This window comes from Gossypium hirsutum, chromosome A06, assembly GCF_007990345.1.
Source record: "Gossypium hirsutum isolate 1008001.06 chromosome A06, Gossypium_hirsutum_v2.1, whole genome shotgun sequence".
In the NCBI taxonomy this organism is placed as follows: Eukaryota; Viridiplantae; Streptophyta; class Magnoliopsida; order Malvales; family Malvaceae; genus Gossypium; species Gossypium hirsutum.
Window position 1 is genome coordinate 76814278 of NC_053429.1, and position 22642 is coordinate 76836919.

General features: G+C 39.7%; 1 non-coding gene across 1 annotated transcript; it reads left to right on the plus strand.

The window, feature by feature from the left end:
- Positions 1-22085: 22085 nt before the first annotated feature.
- LOC121230947 (small nucleolar RNA R71) lies at positions 22086-22192 on the plus strand. The gene has a single exon (XR_005929019.1). It is a non-coding gene; the product is annotated as a small nucleolar RNA R71 (small nucleolar RNA).
- The last annotated feature ends 450 nt before the right edge of the window (positions 22193-22642 follow it).

The following is a 22642-nucleotide window of genomic DNA, read 5'->3' on the forward strand; positions in this document are numbered from 1 at the left end:
CGAAAGGGGAAGTATGGGTGAACGCATGTCGAAGTGAAAAATAGAAAAAGAAGCAGAATAGAATTGATCATAGTACTCAAAAGAATAGATAAATGAGTTATGAAACAGGTCAAAATGTATTCAGCCACTTAAGGAAAGTATACGGCTAAGATGTTGCAGAGGGAAAAAATATAAAAAAACAATTATCATCAAAAGCCAAAAATGAAAGGCACCCTCCCTAGCCAAATTTCTGAGTACTTCCCAAGCAAATTCGGCACAGTCTTACCTCCCTTCAAACTCCCCTTTTTTCTTCTAAAATCCCTCCATGATTTCCTCTCCAATCTTCTCCTTGATTTTCTCCATAATTCATTCCTTGACCAGTTCAAGTTCCAAGCACCCTTGTAGTGTTTTACTCAAACTCCACCACTCACACAGCAAAGGAGTAAAATAAATACTCCTTTGTGCATAAAGTGTGACAGCCCAAAATTGACCCTAGTCGGGAAGTGGTTTCGGGACCACAAAACCGAGTCTTATAAATAATTAAAGATTATATTCTGTGTTTATGATGTGCGTAAATGCTTGTGTGATAGTTCCATACTTTAATTTGGTCAGTGTATGTGGAATTTATTAGTAGGGACTTATGTGAGACAATTTAGAAATATGCTAGGCAAGTGTTCAAGTGGCCCATTAATATATGTGGGAAAGTGTTTGTCCTTGCATGTCAAATTAGCCAAATTAAAGCATAGTGGCTGGCCATGCTATGGGTGGAAACATGTCACCAACATGTTATGCTAGTGATGTATGCTAAGAAAAATAAAATAAAGAGCATGGTAATTAAACAATGAAAAGGAAGGGTGATGAAAAAAAATGGTCTCATCCATACCCCCCTTGTTGCCGTGAGTTGAGGAAAGAAAACAAAAAAAAATGTGTTCATTCTTGAACACCTTTGGCCGAATAGAGGAAAGAAAGGAAGGGGAAGAGCTTGAGAAAATCGGCTATGGTGGTTTGCTAGACTAAGGTATGTTTGATGTTGTTCTTGAGATGCATGCATGTTTTAGTAGTTGACTTGAGTTCTAAAAACCCATGGTTCAATTTTGTGGATTGATGATGATTTTGTGTTTTGCCATTGATGAGTGCTTGAGCTTTTTGATAGTTGTTGATGAAAAGTGAAAGATATGTTAAAGATTAATATGTTAAATTAAGGCTTGGTAAGCTAGCTATTAAGGTGAAATGCTAATGTTAGTATTTGATTTGGTAATAATCTGTTTGGGGACAGCAGCAGTAAGGTGATTTTGGAAAATCGCCATAATTTGTAGGAGTTGAATTAGAAGCTGAGTGAATTATGCCATTAAAGCTTGAAGAGTCTATTTTCTTACAAAAGAAACTATAAAAACAAAAGAGTTACCGATCTTGAGATATTTGAAGTATTGTGGGGCTGAGTCAAAATGACTACTAGATTCCCTGTTCTATTTTTAGGAAATCATTATAAATTGTACAAAAATGATTATAAGATGAAATTTATATGCTTAGACTCCTTAATGAGTCTAGTTTCAAATGAGATCAAATAAAACACATTTTGAATTCTGTAAAATGAGAAATTTGATTCGTAGTGAAGAGTGGTCAGAATAGTCAAACAGTGAAACAGGGGAAACTTTAAGAAAAATCTGGTATTGATTGGCCAAGCAAAAAATTCTGAAAATTTTATGGATGGAAGATATACGAGTCTATATTCAGGGAAAATTAACGGCTAGTGATTTGGAGTTTTGTAGCTCCAGTTATAAACAATTTAGCGACTACTGCTCAGGAAAACAGCTCGTAGTGAATATGTGATTTTGTTGTAAACATTAATGAAAATTTGCCAATGAGTTATTTATTGACTATTATAAAGCTTACTATAATCTATGTGTGTGAAGGTCAAATCAATATATATATTATTCTGAAAGTAATACTTGAATAGTCGATTAATGACTATTTTAAATTTTGTTGAACTTAAGCTCAAGAGCAAAAGGGAACTAGATCCGATAAAGGCAAAGAAAAGATCACTGAGTAGTCGAGTTGGAACCGTCTTACCCAACACAAGGTAAGTCATTAAGCATGTAGTTGGTATTATTTCAAATGGTCATAATGTTTATGTATTGATGCTGAATGGAATGAATAAATATACATATATATATATATGCATGTACGTATGTGATGATGAAATTGTTGAATGAAAAGAAAAGAGGTAAGATGTACTGAGTTGTTGATCTCGGCACTAAACGTGCGGGTATAACCATTTATGACCATGAGATTGGCGCTAAGTGCGCGGGATTAAATTGTACAGCACTAAGTGTGCGATTTGACTATGTTGCACTAAGTGTGCGAAATGAATATGATGCACTAAGTGTGCGAATTGACCATGCGGCACTAAGTGTGCGAGTTTGACTATGTAGCACTAAGTGTGCGATTTGATTACGTAGCACTAAGTGTGCGAGTTGATTATATAGCACTGAGTGTGCGGACTCAATATGCATTCATGAATCATTATGGACACTATGTGTGCGACACTATTGAGTCGATCGCGGACAGCGGATCGGGTAAGTGTCTTGAGTACATGGCTAATAGGTGCTATGCTTATACTTGGTGTTGAGCTCGGTAAGTTTGAACCTATGTGACAACTATACTTGAAGTCACGTACATAAAATTTATCGTAGGATGGGTGAAAGGCCGTTTAGTCGTTTGATTGTAACGAAAATAAATTGATTTATGAAAATGCTTCAATGTCCTATTGATGAGTATATGGAATGTGAATGCATGAATTGATATGAAATTGAATCGATAGGTTGGAGGAACTATGGTATGGTTCGGAATGGATGGAGTAATTAGCCTCGTTCCATTTTGTTTTCTCTTGTGATAATGTTATTGATGGATGGTAGTGCATAGCTTATGACTTACTGAGTTATAAACTCACTCGGTGTTTCCTTGTCACCTATTCTAGGTTTCTTGGACACATCTCTTTTTGCGTGATCGGGCCGTCATCGAAGTCATCACACCGGATAGCAAGTTTTGGTACTTTCTTCTTAGTTGGCTTAGAAGAACATTTTGGCATGTATAAGCTATTACGTTGTGTTTGAACTTTGGCATGTAAACTTTAAGCCATGCGAAAATGGCACGAATGTTCGATTGAGTTGGATCAAGGGTAGGCATGAAATGGACCTAGTTACTTTCGTAACAGATGTTGGCAGCAGCAGTGTCATGAGATTGAAAAATCACTAAAAATAGTAAGAGTGGAATTAATTGATGAATAAATTATGTAATCGAAGCTCGATGAGTCTGTTTTCATGAGGAAGTAACGAAAAGATCATATGGGCAGTATATTAAGAGATAATCAGATTTTTGTGGGACAGGGCCAGAACGGTTTCTGGATTCCCTACTCCGACTTTGAAAATTCATTATAAATTAACCAGAGATAATTAGGGGTCGTACCATATATTTATAGATTCCTCTCTGAGTCTAGTTTTCATAGAAACAAACGGCATCAGTATTGAAGCCCCGTGCAGGGAGATATCCAAGTCGTAATTGGCAAAGGTCAGTGTAGTCGACCCCTGCAACATGGGAGACTTTGACTAATAAACTGTACTAATTGGCCCGACCAAAAATTCTAGAAAAAAATACATAGATGGGCACATGAGTCTAGTTTCTGGGAAAAATTACGAAACTGATTTTCGAGTTACGAAACTCAAGATATGATTTTTAAAACGACTAGTACATAGATTGGGCAGTGTCTGGAAAATAAATTTTATAAGGGGTTAAAGTCAGTTAACACCTCGTGTTCGACTCCGGTGTCGGTTTCGGGTTCGGGGTGTTACATTTGATTGGTATCAGAGCTATAGTTTAGTCGGTTCTAGGACTACCATAGCACGTATGAGTCTAGCTATACATGCCTTAATGTTAATGTTTAAAAGGGTGATGACTTCTGACGGTTGAAATGTTTTTGTTTTGATTAGTAAATGGATCCCGGTGTAGAAAGAACCCTAGCGGATGACGTTGAGAGCGTAGCGGCTGCTCCTGCACAAGGGATGCCGCCTGTTGAACCTCAGTCATCTGCGAATAATCAAGGTGAGGGGGCTAAACAAGCCTTCTTTACCATGATGAATGAGTGGGTCGCGCAATATGCCCGAACCAACCCGGCTGTCCAACAATTCCCAAATTTGAATAATCCACCCCAAGAGCCTGTAATGCCATCAGTCGCTGATCCTGTGAGGCTGAGTAAGCCACCTATAGACTTGATTAGGAAGCGTGGGGCCGAGGAGTTCAAGGCCATAGTAACTGATGATGCCGAAAGGGCCGAGTTCTGGCTTGATAACACCATTCGGGTGTTCGATGAATTGTCATGCACACCTGACGAATGTCTAAAATGTGCTGTATCTTTGTTGTGAGACTCAGCCTACTATTGGTGGAGGACCTTGATTTCCATAGTCCCGAACGAGCGAGTAACTTGGGACTTCTTTCAAACGGAATTCCGAAAGAAATTTATTAGCCAACGGTTCATTGATCAGAAGCGTAAGGAGTTCTTGGAACTCAAGCAAGGCCGTATGACTGTATCTGAATACGAATATGAATTCGTAAGACTCAGTAGGTATGCCCGGGAGTGTGTAGCTGATGAGGTTGCTATGTGCAAAAGATTCGAGGAAGGATTGAATGAAGATTTAAAGCTACTAATGGGTATTTTGGAAATAAAAGAATTCGTAACACTAGTCGAACGAGCCTGCAAGGCGGAAGAACTTGGAAAGGAGAAAAGGAAGGCTGAATTTGAAGCTAGAGATTATCGTAAAAGATCGACGGGTAAAGCTCCGTTCTCAGTTGTAAAGAAGTTCAGGGAGGACATTAATAAGTCGAGGGCGACTGCGGGAATTTCCATCAGGGCAAGACCATCGATGGGCTCCCGAGCTACTTCGGTAGCTAGTGTGGGAAATAATCGTCACGAGAAACCTGAATGTCCCCAATGTGGAAGACGACACCTAGGTGAATGTTGGGGCAAGTCTACTAGCAGGGCCTGTTACGGATGCGGTTCGAAGGACCACTTCATTAGAGATTGCACGGAGCTGGATGAGAAGAATAAGATTCAAGGTGCAAGACCTAGTGGAGTGACATCTAGAGGTAGACCACCGAGAATTTTAGGAGGCAGGGGTGGTAGTCAGAGGGGGGCCTCTGATACGGCCGATCGACCCGAGAACCGTACTCCTGCTAGAGCATATGCCATTCGCGCACGAGAGGAGGCATCCTCCTTCGACGTCATCACTGGTACCTTCACTCTCTTTGATACTAATGTGATTGCATTGATTGACCCTGGTTCTACTCATTCATATGTATGCGAAACCTTAGCAACCAGTAAGACTCTACCTGTTGAGTCTACTGAGCTCGTAATTCGAGTATCAAACCCTTTGGGTCAATGCGTACTTGTTGATAAAGTGTGTAAGAGATGCCCTCTAATAATCCGAGAATCCTGTTTTCCGGCCGATTTGATGCTTTTGCCGTTCGACGAGTTTGATGTTATTCTTGGTTTGGATTGGTTAACCGCGCATGATGCGGTTGTGAATTGCAAAAGCAAGACTATCGATTTGAGGTGCGCAAATAACGAAATAATCCGAGTTGAGTCTGCGGACTTAAGGCGGTTGCCAGCTGTAATATCAGCAATGTTGGCCCAGAAATATGTAAGGAAATGGTGCGAAGCATACCTCGCGTATGTACTTGATGACAAGGAGTTAGAAAAGAAACCCGAATCGGTGCCGGTGGTTTGTGAATACCCGGATGTTTTTCCTGAAGAGTTACCGGGTTTGCCACCTGTTCGGGAGGTAGAGTTTGGTATTGAGCTTGTACCTGGAACTACGCCAATTTCGATCGCTCCGTATCGTATGGCACTAACCGAGTTAAAAGAGTTGAAAGCTCAGTTGCAAGAATTGACGGATAGAGGTTTCGCTCGACCGAGTTTCTCACCTTGGGGTGCACCAGTATTGTTCGTGAAAAAGAAGGACGGAACCATGAGGTTGTGCATTGACTATCGTCAACTGAATAAAGTGGCGATAAAGAATAAGTATCCGTTACCGCGTATTGATGATCTGTTCGATCAATTAAAGGGAGCATCGGTGTTTTCAAAGATAGATTTGAGATCGGGTTATTATCAGTTGCGGATTCGAGATTCGGACGTACCCAAAACTGCTTTCAGAACGAGGTACGGTCACTACGAGTTCTTAGTGATGCCGTTCGGGCTCACTAATGCCCCTGCGGTGTTTATGGATTTGATGAATCGGATCTTCAGGCCGTATTTGGATCGGTTCGTAGTTGCGTTTATTGATGACATCTTGGTCTATTCAAGAGATGAGACCGAACATGCTGAGCATCTGAGGCAAGTGTTGCAAATTTTGCGGGATAAGCAGTTATATGCTAAGTTCAGTAAGTGTGAGTTCTGGTTAAGAGAGGTTAGCTTCTTGGGTCATGTGGTATCCGCATCGGGTATTCGAGTTGACCCGAGCAAAATTTCAGCCATACTTAACTGGAAGCCTCCGAGAAATGTTACCGAAGTCCGGAGCTTTCTAGGGCTCGCTGGTTATTACCGACGATTTGTCAAAGGTTTCTCGATGATAGCCACACCAATGACGAAGCTACTTCAAAAGGATGTTAAGTTCGAATGGACGGAGAAATGTCAGAAAAGCTTCGATCAACTGAAAACTCATTTGACTGAAGCTCCAATTTTGGTGCAACCCGAATCGGGTAAAGAGTTTGTCATTTATAGTGACGCATCCCTACTTGGGTTGGGTTGCGTATTGATGCAAGAAGGTCGAGTTGTGGCCTATGCGTCAAGACAATTGAAGCCACACGAGAGAAATTATCCGACCCATGATCTCGAACTAGCCGCCATTGTGTTTGCATTGAAAATATGGCGACATTATTTGTTTGGTGAGAAGTGCCATGTGTTTTCGGATCACAAAAGTCTCAAATATTTGATGACTCAACGAGACTTGAATCTGCGACAAAGACGTTGGCTTGAGTTGTTGAAAGATTACGAGCTTGTCATTGATTACCACCCGGGAAAGGCTAATGTGGTTGCGGACGCCTTAAGCCGGAAATCACTGTTTGCTTTGCGAGCGATGAATGTACACTTGTCTGTTCTACCTGACAATGTGTTAGTAGCTGAATTAAAAGCCAAACCATTATTGACTCATCAAATTCTTGAAGCTCAGGAAGTCGATGATGAATTGGTTGCAAAACGAGCTGAGTGTGTTCCGAACAAGGAATCGGAGTTTCAGATTGATGATGATGGTTGTTTGAGGTTTAGAAGTCGTTTGTGTATTCCAAGGAATTCGGAACTCATTCCGATGATTCTGAACGAAGCCCATTGTAGCCGAATGTCAATTCACCCGGGGAGCACGAAAATGTACAACGACTTGAAACGTCGGTTTTGGTGGCATGGTATGAAACGAGACATCTCCGACTTTGTTTCGAGATGTTTAATATGTCAACAAGTGAAAGCGGAACATCAAGTGCCTTCAGGGTTACTTCAGCCGATCATGATACCCGAGTGGAAATGGGACCGAGTCACAATGGACTTTGTGTCCGGACTGCCATTGTCCGCAAGTAAGAAGGATGCGATTTGGGTTGTTGTTGATAGGCTGACTAAGTCGGCTCACTTTATCCCCGTGCGTACGGATTTTTCATTGGATAAACTAGCCGAATTGTATGTTTCTCAGATTGTGAGATTACATGGAGTACCTATTTCTATCGTGTCGGATAGAGATCCGAGATTCACCTCGCGATTTTGGAAGAAATTGCAAGAGGCTTTGGGTACCAAGCTGCATTTTAGCACCACTTTTCATCCCCAAACCGATGGTCAATCCGAGCGGATAATTCAGATACTCGAGGATATGCTGAGATGCTGCATCCTTGAGTTTAGTGGTTCATGGGAATGGTATGTACCTTTGATTGAATTCGCTTACAACAATAGTTTTCAATCAAGTATTAAGATGGCACCTTACGAGGCTTTGTACGGTCGTAAATGCCGTACACCATTGTTTTGGACCGAGCTCGGTGAAAGTAAAATTTTCGGAGTTAATTTGATTAAAGATGCCGAACAGAAAGTAAAGGTAATCCGTGAAAGTCTGAAAGCAGCCACAGATCGTCAGAAATCGTATGCGGATTTGAAACGAAAAGACATTGAATATCAGGTGGGAGATAAAGTGTTTCTTAAAGTTTCGCCTTGGAAAAAGGTACTTAGGTTTGGCTGTAAGGGCAAGTTGAGCCCGAGATTCATTGGGCCGTACGAAATCTCCGAACGAGTGGGGCCAGTTGCGTATAGATTGATTTTGCCCCCTGAGCTTGAAAAGATCCATGACGTCTTTTATGTTTCGATGCTTCGACGTTATAGATCTGATCCATCGCACATAATTAGCCCATCAGAGGTTGAAATTCAAGCCGATATGAGTTATGAAGAAGAACCGATGCGTATCCTAGCTCGTGAAGTGAAGGAGTTACGAAACAAAAGAGTTCCGCTAGTAAAGGTGTTATGGCTCAAACACGGGATCAAGGAAGCTACTTGGGAAACCGAGAGCTCGATGAAAGAACGATATCCAAACCTATTTACCGTAAGATTTTCGGGGACGAAAATTTCTTAAGTGGGGGAGAGTTGTGACAGCCCAAAATTGACCCTAGTCGGGAAGTGGTTTCGGGACCACAAAACCGAGTCTTATAAATAATTAAAGATTATATTCTGTGTTTATGATGTGCGTAAATGCTTGTGTGATAGTTCCATACTTTAATTTGGTCAGTGTATGTGGAATTTATTAGTAGGGACTTATGTGAGACAATTTAGAAATATGCTAGGCAAGTGTTCAAGTGGCCCATTAATATATGTGGGAAAGTGTTTGTCCTTGCATGTCAAATTAGCCAAATTAAAGCATAGTGGCTGGCCATGCTATGGGTGGAAACATGTCACCAACATGTTATGCTAGTGATGTATGCTAAGAAAAATAAAATAAAGAGCATGGTAATTAAACAATGAAAAGGAAGGGTGATGAAAAAAAAATGGTCTCATCCATACCCCCCTTGTTGCCGTGAGTTGAGGAAAGAAAACAAAAAAAAATGTGTTCATTCTTGAACACCTTTGGCCGAATAGAGGAAAGAAAGGAAGGGGAAGAGCTTGAGAAAATCGGCTATGGTGGTTTGCTAGACTAAGGTATGTTTGATATTGTTCTTGAGATGCATGCATGTTTTAGTAGTTGACTTGAGTTCTAAAAACCCATGGTTCAATTTTGTGGATTGATGATGATTTTGTGTTTTGCCATTGATGAGTGCTTGAGCTTTTTGATAGTTGTTGATGAAAAGTGAAAGATATGTTAAAGATTAATATGTTAAATTAAGGCTTGGTAAGCTAGCTATTAAGGTGAAATGCTAATGTTAGTATTTGATTTGGTAATAATCTGTTTGGGGACAGCAGCAGTAAGGTGATTTTGGAAAATCGCCATAATTTGTAGGAGTTGAATTAGAAGCTGAGTGAATTATGCCATTAAAGCTTGAAGAGTCTATTTTCTTACAAAAGAAACTATAAAAACAAAAGAGTTACCGATCTTGAGATATTTGAAGTATTGTGGGGCTGAGTCAAAATGACTACTAGATTCCCTGTTCTGTTTTTAGGAAATCATTATAAATTGTACAAAATGATTATAAGATGAAATTTATATGCTTAGACTCCTTAATGAGTCTAGTTTCAAATGAGATCAAATAAAACACATTTTGAATTCTGTAAAATGAGAAATTTGATTCGTAGTGAAGAGTGGTCAGAATAGTCAAACAGTGAAACAGGGGAAACTTTAAGAAAAATCTGGTATTGATTGGCCAAGCAAAAATTCTGAAAATTTTATGGATGGAAGATATACGAGTCTATATTCAGGGAAAATTAACGGCTAGTGATTTGGAGTTTTGTAGCTCCAGTTATAAACAATTTAGCGACTACTGCTCAGGAAAACAGCTCGTAGTGAATATGTGATTTTGTTGTAAACATTAATGAAAATTTGCCAATGAGTTATTTATTGACTATTATAAAGCTTACTATAATCTATGTGTGTGAAGGTCAAATCAATATATATATTATTCTGAAAGTAATACTTGAATAGTCGATTAATGACTATTTTAAATTTTGTTGAACTTAAGCTCAAGAGCAAAAGGGAACTAGATCCGATAAAGGCAAAGAAAAGATCATTGAGTAGTCGAGTTGGAACCGTCTTACCCAACACAAGGTAAGTCATTAAGCATGTAGTTGGTATTATTTCAAATGGTCATAATGTTTATGTATTGATGCTGAATGGAATGAATAAATATACATATATATATATGCATGTACGTATGTGATGATGAAATTGTTGAATGAAAAGAAAAGAGGTAAGATGTACTGAGTTGTTGATCTCGGCACTAAACGTGCGGGTATAACCATTTATGACCATGAGATTGGCGCTAAGTGCGCGGGATTAAATTGTACAGCACTAAGTGTGCGATTTGACTATGTTGCACTAAGTGTGCGAAATGAATATGATGCACTAAGTGTGCGAATTGACCATGCGGCACTAAGTGTGCGAGTTTGACTATGTAGCACTAAGTGTGCGATTTGATTACGTAGCACTAAGTGTGCGGGTTGATTATATAGCACTGAGTGTGCGGACTCAATATGCATTCGTGAATCATTATGGACACTATGTGTGCGACACTATTGAGTCGATCGCGGACAGCGGATCGGGTAAGTGTCTTGAGTACATGGCTAATAGGTGCTATGCTTATACTTGGTGTTGAGCTCGGTAAGTTTGAACCTATGTGACAACTATACTTGAAGTCACGTACATAAAATTTATCGTAGGATGGGTGAAAGGCCGTTTAGTCGTTTGATTGTAATGAAAATAAATTGATTTATGAAAATGCTTCAATGTCCTATTGATGAGTATATGGAATGTGAATGCATGAATTGATATGAAATTGAATCGATAGGTTGGAGGAACTATGGTATGGTTCGGAATGGATGGAGTAATTAGCCTCGTTCCATTTTGTTTTCTCTTGTGATAATGTTATTGATGGATGGTAGTGCATAGCTTATGACTTACTGAGTTATAAACTCACTCGGTGTTTCCTTGTCACCTATTCTAGGTTTCTTGGACACATCTCTTTTTGCGTGATCGGGCCGTCATCGAAGTCATCACACCGGATAGCAAGTTTTGGTACTTTCTTCTTAGTTGGCTTAGAAGAACATTTTGGCATGTATAAGCTATTACGTTGTGTTTGAACTTTGGCATGTAAACTTTAAGCCATGGGAAAATGGCACGAATGTTCGATTGAGTTGGATCAAGGGTAGGCATGAAATGGACCTAGTTACTTTCGTAACAGATGCTGGCAGCAGCAGTGTCATGAGATTGAAAAATCACTAAAAATAGTAGGAGTGGAATTAATTGATGAATAAATTATGTAATCGAAGCTCGATGAGTCTGTTTTCATGAGGAAGTAACGAAAAGATCATATGGGCAGTATATTAAGAGATAATCATATTTTTGTGGGACAGGGCCAGAACGGTTTCTCGATTCCCTGCTCCGACTTTGAAAATTCATTATAAATTAACCAGAGATAATTAGGGGTCGTACCATATATGTATAGATTCCTCTTTGAGTCTAGTTTTCATAGAAACAAACGGCATCAGTATTGAAGCCCCGTGCAGGGAGATATCCAAGTCGTAATGGGCAAAGGTCAGTGTAGTCGACCCCTGCAACTTGGGAGACTTTGACTAATAAACTGTACTAATTGCTCCGACCAAAAATTCTAGAAAAAATAAATAGATGGGCACATGAGTCTAGTTTCTGGGAAAAATTACGAAACTGATTTTCGAGTTACGAAACTCAAGATATGATTTTTAAAACGACTAGTACACAGATTGGGCAGTGTCTGGAAAATAAATTTTATAAGGGGTTAAAGTCAGTTAACACCTCGTGTTCGACTCCGGTGTCGGTTTCGGGTTCGGGGTGTTACATAAAGTGACTTGAACTTAAGCTCCCTTGCCACCTTAATGACGCTACAACCACTAGACTACAAGTTCATCTTGTGCCATATTTTAATCTTAATTATTTAAAAGGCTTACTTCCAAGTACCAAGGGTTTTATTCACTTAAATAAAAATTTTAGCTAAAGCCCAGGTTTGAACCCAGGACTTCTCCAACACTCCCAAATATGCCCAAATACTTAGCCATTAAAGCCAACATACAATTTGTGATGTTTCTCGCATACATAAACTTTTATGTATTCCCAAGCTCAGGGCCCATTCCTTCTAGGCCCAAATTCGAGGCGTTACAACTTTACCCCTTAAAAAAATTTCGTCATCAAAAGTTCCAACTATCGGAATAGTCACACATCCTAGCCTACCACATTACGCTCTCACTGTGCACTCTAACCCTAATAATATAAGCACGCACCAAACCATCTATCCATCGGAGTGAATAGTTATCACATGCATACCATTTCCAGAACACACACAGAATACATACAAACTCTAACTTTAAGTGTAACAATACAGTTTAATATCTAAGAAATCACAATATTTCTATCTACTACTTTTCAATGAGAACAAACATTAGTTTCAGAAACTTACGGATTCGGCACCGGAGACTCGGTGTGCCACACTTTTCAGAAGAACTATCTTGAACATATCACATATATGGAAACAAATTTTTGAAATTTAAATTTTGAAAACCCATTCCACAACTGAGTTTTCCAACCTGACTCTAATACCAAAAAATTAACACCCTAAACCCGGTCTGGACGTTATGGCCGAATCTGGCGTGTCACATTAAAAAACTTTTTCAAAAAATTTTGTCTTATTAATCGCTTGAAAGATAAAAGCTCCTTTGTTTAATTCTAAAGTCAACTTAGTTATTTGTTAACCATTTTAAACCAGCCTTACTTTTAAAGAACATGTTTGTTGCGGAAGCATTTCAACAATGTTGTGAACGTGATGTTTTGAAAACAGATATCATTTTGGAAAACCGTGCTCTACCTTTAACAGAAATAAATTAGAATAATTAAAAACCCCCAAATTAAAAGCTAGAAAATTAGAGAAAAAGCCTTATTACATCAAAATCCAAAGAGAAAGTAATTTAAGTAATGTAAAAGTAATACAAAAATTTAAAGTTGTTCGTAGTGTGGCCACTTCCAAGTCCTGCCAGTACCGATCCACCTATCGCTGAGGATTACCTGCACGATTAATAAACGGGGTGAGTTTCTGAAAACTCAGTGTGTAATCCCCTTACTAGAGTAACAGTCAACATACATGAATAGAAGCAGTCTGGGCCAGAGGCCTGTAACAGTAACAGTACAGTCCAGTTCAGAGCATAAGTAGGCCAAAGCCCATTACAATATCATTTGGCTCATAGCCCATAACAGAATCAATTGGGCCTAGCCCATCTTAGTAACAAAACAGAATGTGTGAATGCATGGATGCATGCTATCCAATGCAACCCTGCACTTGCCTCCGTCCAACCCTGCACTACCTGTGGGGGATAACTCACCCACGCCATCCCTACACTTACAATGTTAGCATTGGTTGCAGCACTAACTGAAATCGCAACAAAGCTGCTAGTATATATACTACTTTAGGCCTTTAATAGTGATATTATAATTGGCACAAAGCCATCGGTAACTGTAATAAATTCGGCACATAGCCATCAACAACGGTAATATAATCGGTACACAGCCATGAATAAATATGATCGACACAGAGTCATCAATAGCCACTAGTAAATACGAATTGCATAAAGCCATAATCAACATAGCACAGAGCCATTATCAGATTAAGCAGCACTAAGCCGTCTATCGGTCCACAGTCGTCTCGTGCGACCCGTGCGATCCTATCAGAACTTCCTCCGTATCAATGTCCCAACCCCATGCAATATGCTGTGTATGTCATGCTCAATCATCACACGTGTATGTAAAATGGCCATGCTCAGTAATAGTCATTTAAACATATATTAAATCATATCATTCGTACAACCACTGTCAAGTTAGTTAAAACACAATCATACGATCATAGTCAAATCGGTCAAATTCATAGTCTAAGTCAGTCATTTACCCCCAAGGGAAAAATAGTCATTTTACCCTACAGGGATATTTTGATAATTTTACACTACAAGGGTATTTCGATAATTTTACAAACTGAGGTATTTTGGTAATTTTACAAACTGGGGGTATTTCGGTAATTTTACAAACTGAGGTCTTAACGACCCAACATATGGTCCACTGTCGCCTCAAGCGACTTAAGTAACCTAAACAGACATAACGATGTAAGTGGGCTTAAGGCCCATTCTCAGTCCAAGTGGGCCCACACACTCATGTGGCCCATTTAGCCCAGAAACAGCCACAACTATGCAAACATCACAGTCCAGACAACACTTACCACATCACATACATTTATCCGTGTTGAGCCCACGAGCCCATTAGGTCCACACAGCCCGTTTAGCCCAACGAGGCCCAGAACAGCCCAAGGCCACAAGAGCGCTCGTGGTGGCCTCTACAGTCTAATGCCCATGTCCGTGGGCTCGATTCACCACACATGCGATCGCACGTCCATGTGGCATCATACGCCATATTTTTGGCTTTTCGACATTTCACCGATCTACAGTCATGGTAGTGTAAACAACACATAGTTTCGGCTTTCAAATGATTATGTAATACCGCATGCAAATACACATGCTTTAGGCTTTTTAGCCAATCATCAAACATAGCATACGGTTACACACCTGATCATGTAGAGTACTAAGAATTCACGATCGCCAGAACCTAAATTCAAACATAACATTCAGTTAATCACTAATCAAATAGTGTTAGAAAAACTATTAACAACCACCTAACCGAAAGATCGACTACCACTTGCCTTGAGTAGATCGGTCGACTGTAATTTGCCTACCTTATCCAAAGTTTGGTGCAATCACCCTTTCGCAACCCGACAGAAAGTCCCGAACCGCCGACCTCCTACGTCCTTAAACTTAGGGGAAAAAGTTACGCGTTCCCTCCCAGCCGGCACCACTGTCATCACTTTATTGCTAAAACCCCCTTTGCTCATCGAGAGTTTGATCTGATGGATAAATATTGCTACACCGAAGTCTGAGTATGATAGGGGAAAAAGTTAAAAGCAATTGGTCCACGATCTTGACTACTAAACAAACGACAGAGTAGAGCCAGGAAGGGAAAAACCTGAAAGAGGAAAGAAAGTGCAATTCAAATACTTACCTATGAGTATTCAGCCAATGAAGCAATTGGAGGTGAAGGTAGAGAAGTACAGAGAGACAAGATGGTAGATGTTCAGCCGATTGCTCAGAATCAATTGCAAAAGCTGGAAGTAAGAGAGGGAAAAAGAAAAGTTGTTTGAAAAAAATCGAAGGAAATGAAAAAAAAAGGAAGAAGAAAAAGGTATTTGGCAAGAACTCAAAAGAAAAGAGAATAAAAATAGAGGGCTAACTGAAAGGGGAAGTATGGGTGAACAAATGCCGAAGTGAAAAATAGAAAAAGAAGTAGAATAGAATTGATCGTAGTACTCAAAAGAATAGATAAAGGAGTTATGAAAACAAGTCAAAATGTATTCGGCCACTAAAGGAATGTATACGGCTAAGATGTTGCAGAGGAAAAAAAACCAAAAAAAACAACGATCACCAAAAGCTAAAAATAAAAGGCACTCTCCCCAGCCGAATTTCTGAGTACTTCCCAAGCAAATTCCACATAGTCTTACCTCTCTTCAAACTCCTCTTTTTCCTCCTAAAATCCCTCTATGATTTCCTCCCCAATCTTCTTCTTGATTTTCTCCATAATCCATTCCTTGACCAGTTAAAATTCCAACCACTCTTGTAGTGTTTTACTCAAACTCCACCACTCACACAACAAAGGAGTAAAATAAATACTCCTTTGTACATAAAGTGACTCGAACTCAAGCTCTCTTGCCACCTTAATGACGCCATAACCACTGGACTACAGGCTCATCTTATGCCACATTTTAATCTTAATTATTTAAAAGGCTTACTTCCAAGTACCAAGGGCTTTATTAACTTAAATGAAAAATTTAGCTAAAGCCCAGGTTTGATCCCAAGACTTCTCCAACACTCCCAAATATGCCCAAATACTTAGCCACTAAAGCCAACATGCAATTTGTGATATTTCTCGCACACATAAACTTTTATGTGTTCCCACGCTCAAGGCCTATTCCTTCTAGGCCCAAATTCAGGGCGTTACACAGTCCATGCCCAATATTATGTCGAATTCCCCAAAAGGAAGTTTCATCAAATCAGCTAAAAAGATCATTCCTTGAACCTCCAAAGGTACATCCTTAAACAATTTGTTCACTCTCACTGACTGCCCGAATGGACTCAACACGGTAACCTCACTCGTAGTGTTTTCAACTGTTATACCTAAAGTCCCAGACACAGTGCATGCTATATAAGAGTGCATAGACCCAACATCAATCAATGCAGTGTAAAGTACATGATGAATAAAGAACGTGCCCGTAATAACATATGGGGCATCTCCATCCTCTCGAAGATGTATAGCATAATCCAGTCCATCCGCACCTCTGCCTGGTGCTCCACGATCGCGGCCCATACCACTACCACCCCTGACCTGACCACGGCCTCTCGATGGCTGCTGAAAACCTCTCTGCGGTCAAATAGTACCCATACCAGTAGCTTGCATCTGATCAGGCCTTCGTGGACAATCCCTGATATGGTGCTCCATAAATCTACACCTAAAACATGCCCCTATTCGTACACAGCACTCGCCCTGATGACGTTTCCCATAAACTGTAAAAGGCTGTGACTCGGAAGTAGTAGCAGGGGGCCCAACTCTAACTGGTCCATCAACTCTGGCCTTTTTCTTAGGCCTCATAGCTAAACATGAAGGTTTCCAAACCCTTTTGTTCCTTCCCCTGTTTGACTCACGATTATAGCGCTCAGTATGTTTCACATCTTCACTGATCTTCACCTTTTCCACTAACACAGCAAATTCTCGCTCCCTCTGTGGAGTTATCAAAACCCGTAAGTCATATCTGAGTTCGTCCTTGAAATGAACACAGCGCTCATACTCAGTGGCCACCATCCCATGCGTATAGCGGCTTAGTCGTAGAAACTTAGATTCATATTCAGCCACTGTCTTATCCTTCTAGATCAGGCTCAGAAACTCCCTCCTACGGGCATCCACAGAGCTAGCACCCACATATTTCCCTTGGAATGCATTCTTGAAGAACTCTCAAGTTAATCGGTTGGGCTGATTACCCTTTTTCACAGTAAGCCACCATTGAGAAGCTTCATCTCGCAACAACGATACTGCACCTTTTAGTTTCTGCTCTGGGGTGTAGTCGAGGTTATCCATGATCCTCTCTGTGGCCTCTATCCAATATTCAGCCACATTAGGGGCAACTATAGCGATACCCCTATAGATATCAGCCCTATTAGAACTAAGTCGTTCCGTTACCGACCCACGGTCCACAGTAATAGTACTGGGCCCAACGACCCTTTCCAAAATTCGCAGCATAGCTTGGGACAATGCGTCATCCCCAGTTACCCGATCGTGTGGCCTAGTCTCAGTCATAGGTGAAGCCGGTGCCTCTCTTGCCTAACGTTAGGCATATGGCCTGAAGCTGAAGACTCAGCTCGAGCACCTCCACGGCCTCTGCCGTGGCCTCTTGTACCCTTCCACAAGTACCTCTAGTGCTCATATCGATTTGCGTATTATCTGTATTAACAGTTTTATGCTTCAATTTTACAGTTTCAATGTTTATTACAGATGTTTTATGAAAAAAATAGCATCTACAATTCAGAGTTGTTTGTTTTCGCAGATCGTAGTCTTACTACAGTTTTAGGTTACCCTAGAAAAGGTTTCAATACAGTCTATCATCTACGATAATCTCAACATTTAAGCTAAATCAAGTAGTAGTTTTAGAGAACTTACAAAATTAGCGCCGGAGACTTGATAGACCACTTCAAAATTCTTTTCTACTATTTGAAACAATACCTCTTGAAAATTTTACGTTTTTAGGAAAAACCCAAATCCATAGCCGAGTTTTGTAACCTGGCTCTAATACCACTAAATGTAACACCCCAAATCTGGCCTAGACATTGTGCTCGAATTTGTGATGGCACATTGGAGTGAGTTTTGGAAAAACATAGTTTTATCAGATAAAGATCATTTGTGTTAAAACCTCAATGTGTCCTTTTAGAAAAACTACTTATCTTACTCATTTGACGAATTTCAGGATTGTTAAGCAAAACCATATCTCTTACTAATATTGTTACTACATTTTGAAAACAGTTTGTAGCGGATGCTTTTAAAATAGGTTCCCAAGCGTGGAAGTGGAAAAAACATTTGCCTTTTAAAACCCGAGTCCTAGTGCTAACAGATTAAAGTCAAATTAAATAAAATCCCAAATAATAATAAAAACTTAAAACGACCTTATTACATAAATTTACCCAAATAAATTTACTTTTACTAAAATCAAAACCAAGCATTAACAGTGGTGTGGCCATCTCCGAGTCCTTCACAACACCGACATGCCTAAGGATTACCTGCACAGATAGGCAGCAAAATGTGAGTTTATGAAACTCAGTATGCAATCCCTACTTATCAAGCAATCAATATACAGTGTTACACAATTGGGCCTAATCCCATATCAGTCGCAATATCAGTCTGGCCTTAGCCCAATACAGTATCAGTATTAGTGTGGGCCTTAGCCCATCTCAGTACAGTATCATAAATGCATACAAAGAACCTACCCATCCATCCTCTACACTCCATTCTGTCCAGCCCTACACTCCATGTAGGGATAAAATCGACCCACCCATCCCTACACTCCAGAATAGTACCGGTCCCAACAGAAACAGTATTTGCAGCAGAGCTGCAAGTATAGGCTTATAGCCTTTCAGTAGACTTCCTGCAATATCATATATCCCACCCCATGCAATGAAACATAATATAAATGTACATAAATAAGATGGCATGCTCAAACATTCATATATCACATAGGGGTATTTTCATCATTTACCTCATAAGGGTATAACAATCATAACATAAATTATGGTCTAGGTGTACTTATCGACCCAATAGTAGGTCCACAATCGTCTCGTGTGACCCGTGCCACCTTAAAGATTAAACAGTGAAAATGGGCCCAAGCTCACAATATGGCCTACGTGGGCCCACACACTCGTGTGGCCCAATAAGCCCAAATAATGGCCTTGGCCATGTAGACACACAATTGGCCCAATAATCTCCACACATCTGTACGATTTACTCATGGGGCCCACACAGCCGATTTTAGCCTAACGTAGCCTATAACGACCTATGCCCAAGAAATCGCTCGTGGTGGTCTCCGCATTCCCATGCTTGTACTTTAGCATTTAGGTGACCACACGAGCGAGTGCACGCCCGTTGGCATCAATGATACCAGTTTTCTAGATTTTTTTGTTTTACAATAGAGAGAGTATGATTACACACCTTATGCGATTGGAGTTAATCCACGCTCCGTATACTTTCTCTACCTAAAGATAAATCAGTATAAACCTATTTAGTTATTTTACTCAAATATCAAAAGAACTTAACGGAGTCTCAAAACAAACACTGACTTCATACCCCAACAATAACTATCGCACCTTCGGCTTCCAGAAAAGAATGACAACCGCCTTCAATGACCCCCTACACACAAAAATCACTCCCTTTAATATTGGAGTTGCACTTGAAGCACAAAAATTCTCCATTACACCCACTTACTAATAACGATGAAGGAATTCGTAGATAATTTTCTGTAATCAATACAAATTCTCCAACCAGTCATTATGCTCATTTTCAACAATCGTGATTCCACCTTTCTTCGGCACACACTGCACCAGACTTACCCACGAACTTTATGAAATAGGATAGATGATTCCTGCATCTAACCATTTAATCACTTCCTTTCTCACAACTTCTTTCATAATAGGTTTGAGCCTCCTTTACCCATAAATTCGAGCTCTTTCAAAATTCTTCTAAAATAATTTTATGCATGCAAAAAGAAGGACTTCTACCTCAAATATCAGCTATGGTCCAACCAATTACTTTCTTAAATTTCTTTAGAACAGTAATTAGTTGATCCTCTTAATCTTTCGTCAATTCTGCTAAAATAATCACAGGCAAAGTGGAACAGTCACCTAAATAAACCTATTTCAAATGGGAAGGAAATACCTTTAGTTCTAGTTTAGGTGGTTCTTCAATTGACAACTTGGGTTGCACAAATTCTCTGACTTCTAACTCCAACAGTTCAAACCGTGTGGATTGAATAAAATTCCTCGTATTGGCTTCTATTAAAGTCATGTTTTCTTCACCTTCTTCATCCTTCAAAGGGTCAAGATCTAAATCTTTCTCCAATGGATTTCAAAATTGCTTTCCATAAAAACCAAGGTTTCTATCTCTTCCATAACTGAACATTCTTTTGCTGGATCGGGAAATTTCATCACTTTAAGAATGTTAAAGGTTAACTGATCGTCTTGAACTTGCATGGTGAGTTCACCCTTCTGCACATTAATTAATGTTCTTCTTGTGGCTAAGAATGGTCTCCCAAGGATGATCGTCACTTCCTTATCTACTTCAAAATCTAGGACAATGGAATCAGTAGGAAAAAGAAATTTATCGACTCTTACCAAAACATCCTCCATCTTTCCTTCGGGATATGCTAAAGATCGATCCGCTAACTGAAGCGTTACTATTGTAGGTTTTACTTCACCTAACCCTAGCATCTTGGAAATAGACTTAGAGATCAAGTTGATACTCACTCCTAAATCACACAACGCTTTACCACAGTAAGATTCACCAATGTTATAGGGTATAGTAAAGCTTATTGGGTCTTTCAATTCGATGGTAGTTTGTTCTGTAAGAACGCACTGCACTCCTTTGTCAAGGAAACATCTCATACTCATTCAGTCGTTTCTTCTTGGATAGTATATCCTTCATAAACTTCACATAATTTGACATTTGTTCTAAAGCCTCCACCAAAGGAATATTGATGTGTAACCGCTTCAGAACATCAAAAAACTTCTTGAATTGCACCTCCTATTTTTCCTTGTGTTGCTGCAGTCCTTGTAGATATAGAGGTGAAGGAACTTTCAGTTGAATCAGATAACTCTTCTATGTAGGTAAATCTGCATCCAAACAAGATGTTAAAGTATCTGAATTCACTAAGTTGGGATTTACCTTGTTAGTCTTTGCAGATTCTGACTCTTTTGGTGTAGGAATTTCAACAGCTGGTTGATTCTTTTTAACGGGCTTGTCTTTGACATCAATCAATCGGGGTTCTAGAATTTTACCACTTTGCAATGCCACTGCCTTGGTATGTTCTTACCCAAATTTCTTGTATTCTCAATATCGTTCGGAAAAGCTCCTTGCGGTCTATTACGAAGCTCTGTAGCTAACTGACCCATTTGGTTATCCAAATTTTTTAATGTTGTTTCTTGGCTTTGGATCAAAGCGTCATTCTTTGCCATGTACGCTTTCAACAAGTTCTCCAAACTGTTTGATGCCTCAACTTCAGGTGGTTTTGGAGCTTGCTGATTAAACCCTTGAGATTGGTTGGGTCTTTGCTGCAAGAAGTTGTTTTTCGGTCTATTTCCTTGGTTGCTCTAAGAAAAGTTAGGATGATTATGCCATGAAGGATTGTAGAAGTTGGAATGGGGTCCTTGTCCACTTCTATTTTGATGTTGGTTACCCACATAGTACAGTGACTCAGAATTTGATGGACAATTCTCAAAAGAATGACCTTCCCCATAGTACACATAGGAAACTACTTCAAACGGACTCGGTGGCTAAGCTGCAAAATTATTAGCAGTATTAGCGGTAAATGTTTTAACATAGAGGAGATAGATGATACCTGAGCTGATAATAAAGTGAGGGTATCAACTTCATGAGCTTCAGCTACGCGTCTTCTAAGGTGATCTCATAAGCTTCATTATAAGACTTAGACAAAATTGTACCATTCGTAGAAGCATCTACCATCAATCTTGTATGTGCTTGAGACCGTTATAGAATGTCTCCAACTGGATACAATAAGGAATCCCATGATGAAGACACTTAAGAAGTAACAACTTGAATCACTCCCAAGCCTCATATAATGCCTCGTCATCTAATTGTTGGAAAGTTGTGATCTCGTTCCTTAACTTAGCATTTTTGCTAGGCGGGAAATACTTAACCAAAAATCTCTCTATTAATTATTGCCATGTAGATATGGAACTCGGTGGCAATGAATTGAGCCATACTCGTGCTGGATCTCGTAACGAGTACAGAAATAACTTCAATCTCAGTGCATCTTTAGTCACATTGGCTATCTTGAATGAATTACTCACCTCCATAAATAACTGAAGGTGGAGAGGTGGATCTTTCATGGGCATACCACTAAATTGGCCCACCGTTTGGAGCATTTGAAACATCACTAGTTTCAATTCAAATTAGGTTGCCTCAATATCTGGCCTTTTAATTCCTGGATTTAACTTACTGAAAACTGGCACAGCATATTGTCTGATACACTGATCCCTATCATCGGCAATGAGGATGGGATTTTGTACATGATCGACTTTATTACCTTGGTATTGGTTCTGATTTCCAAGGTCCAT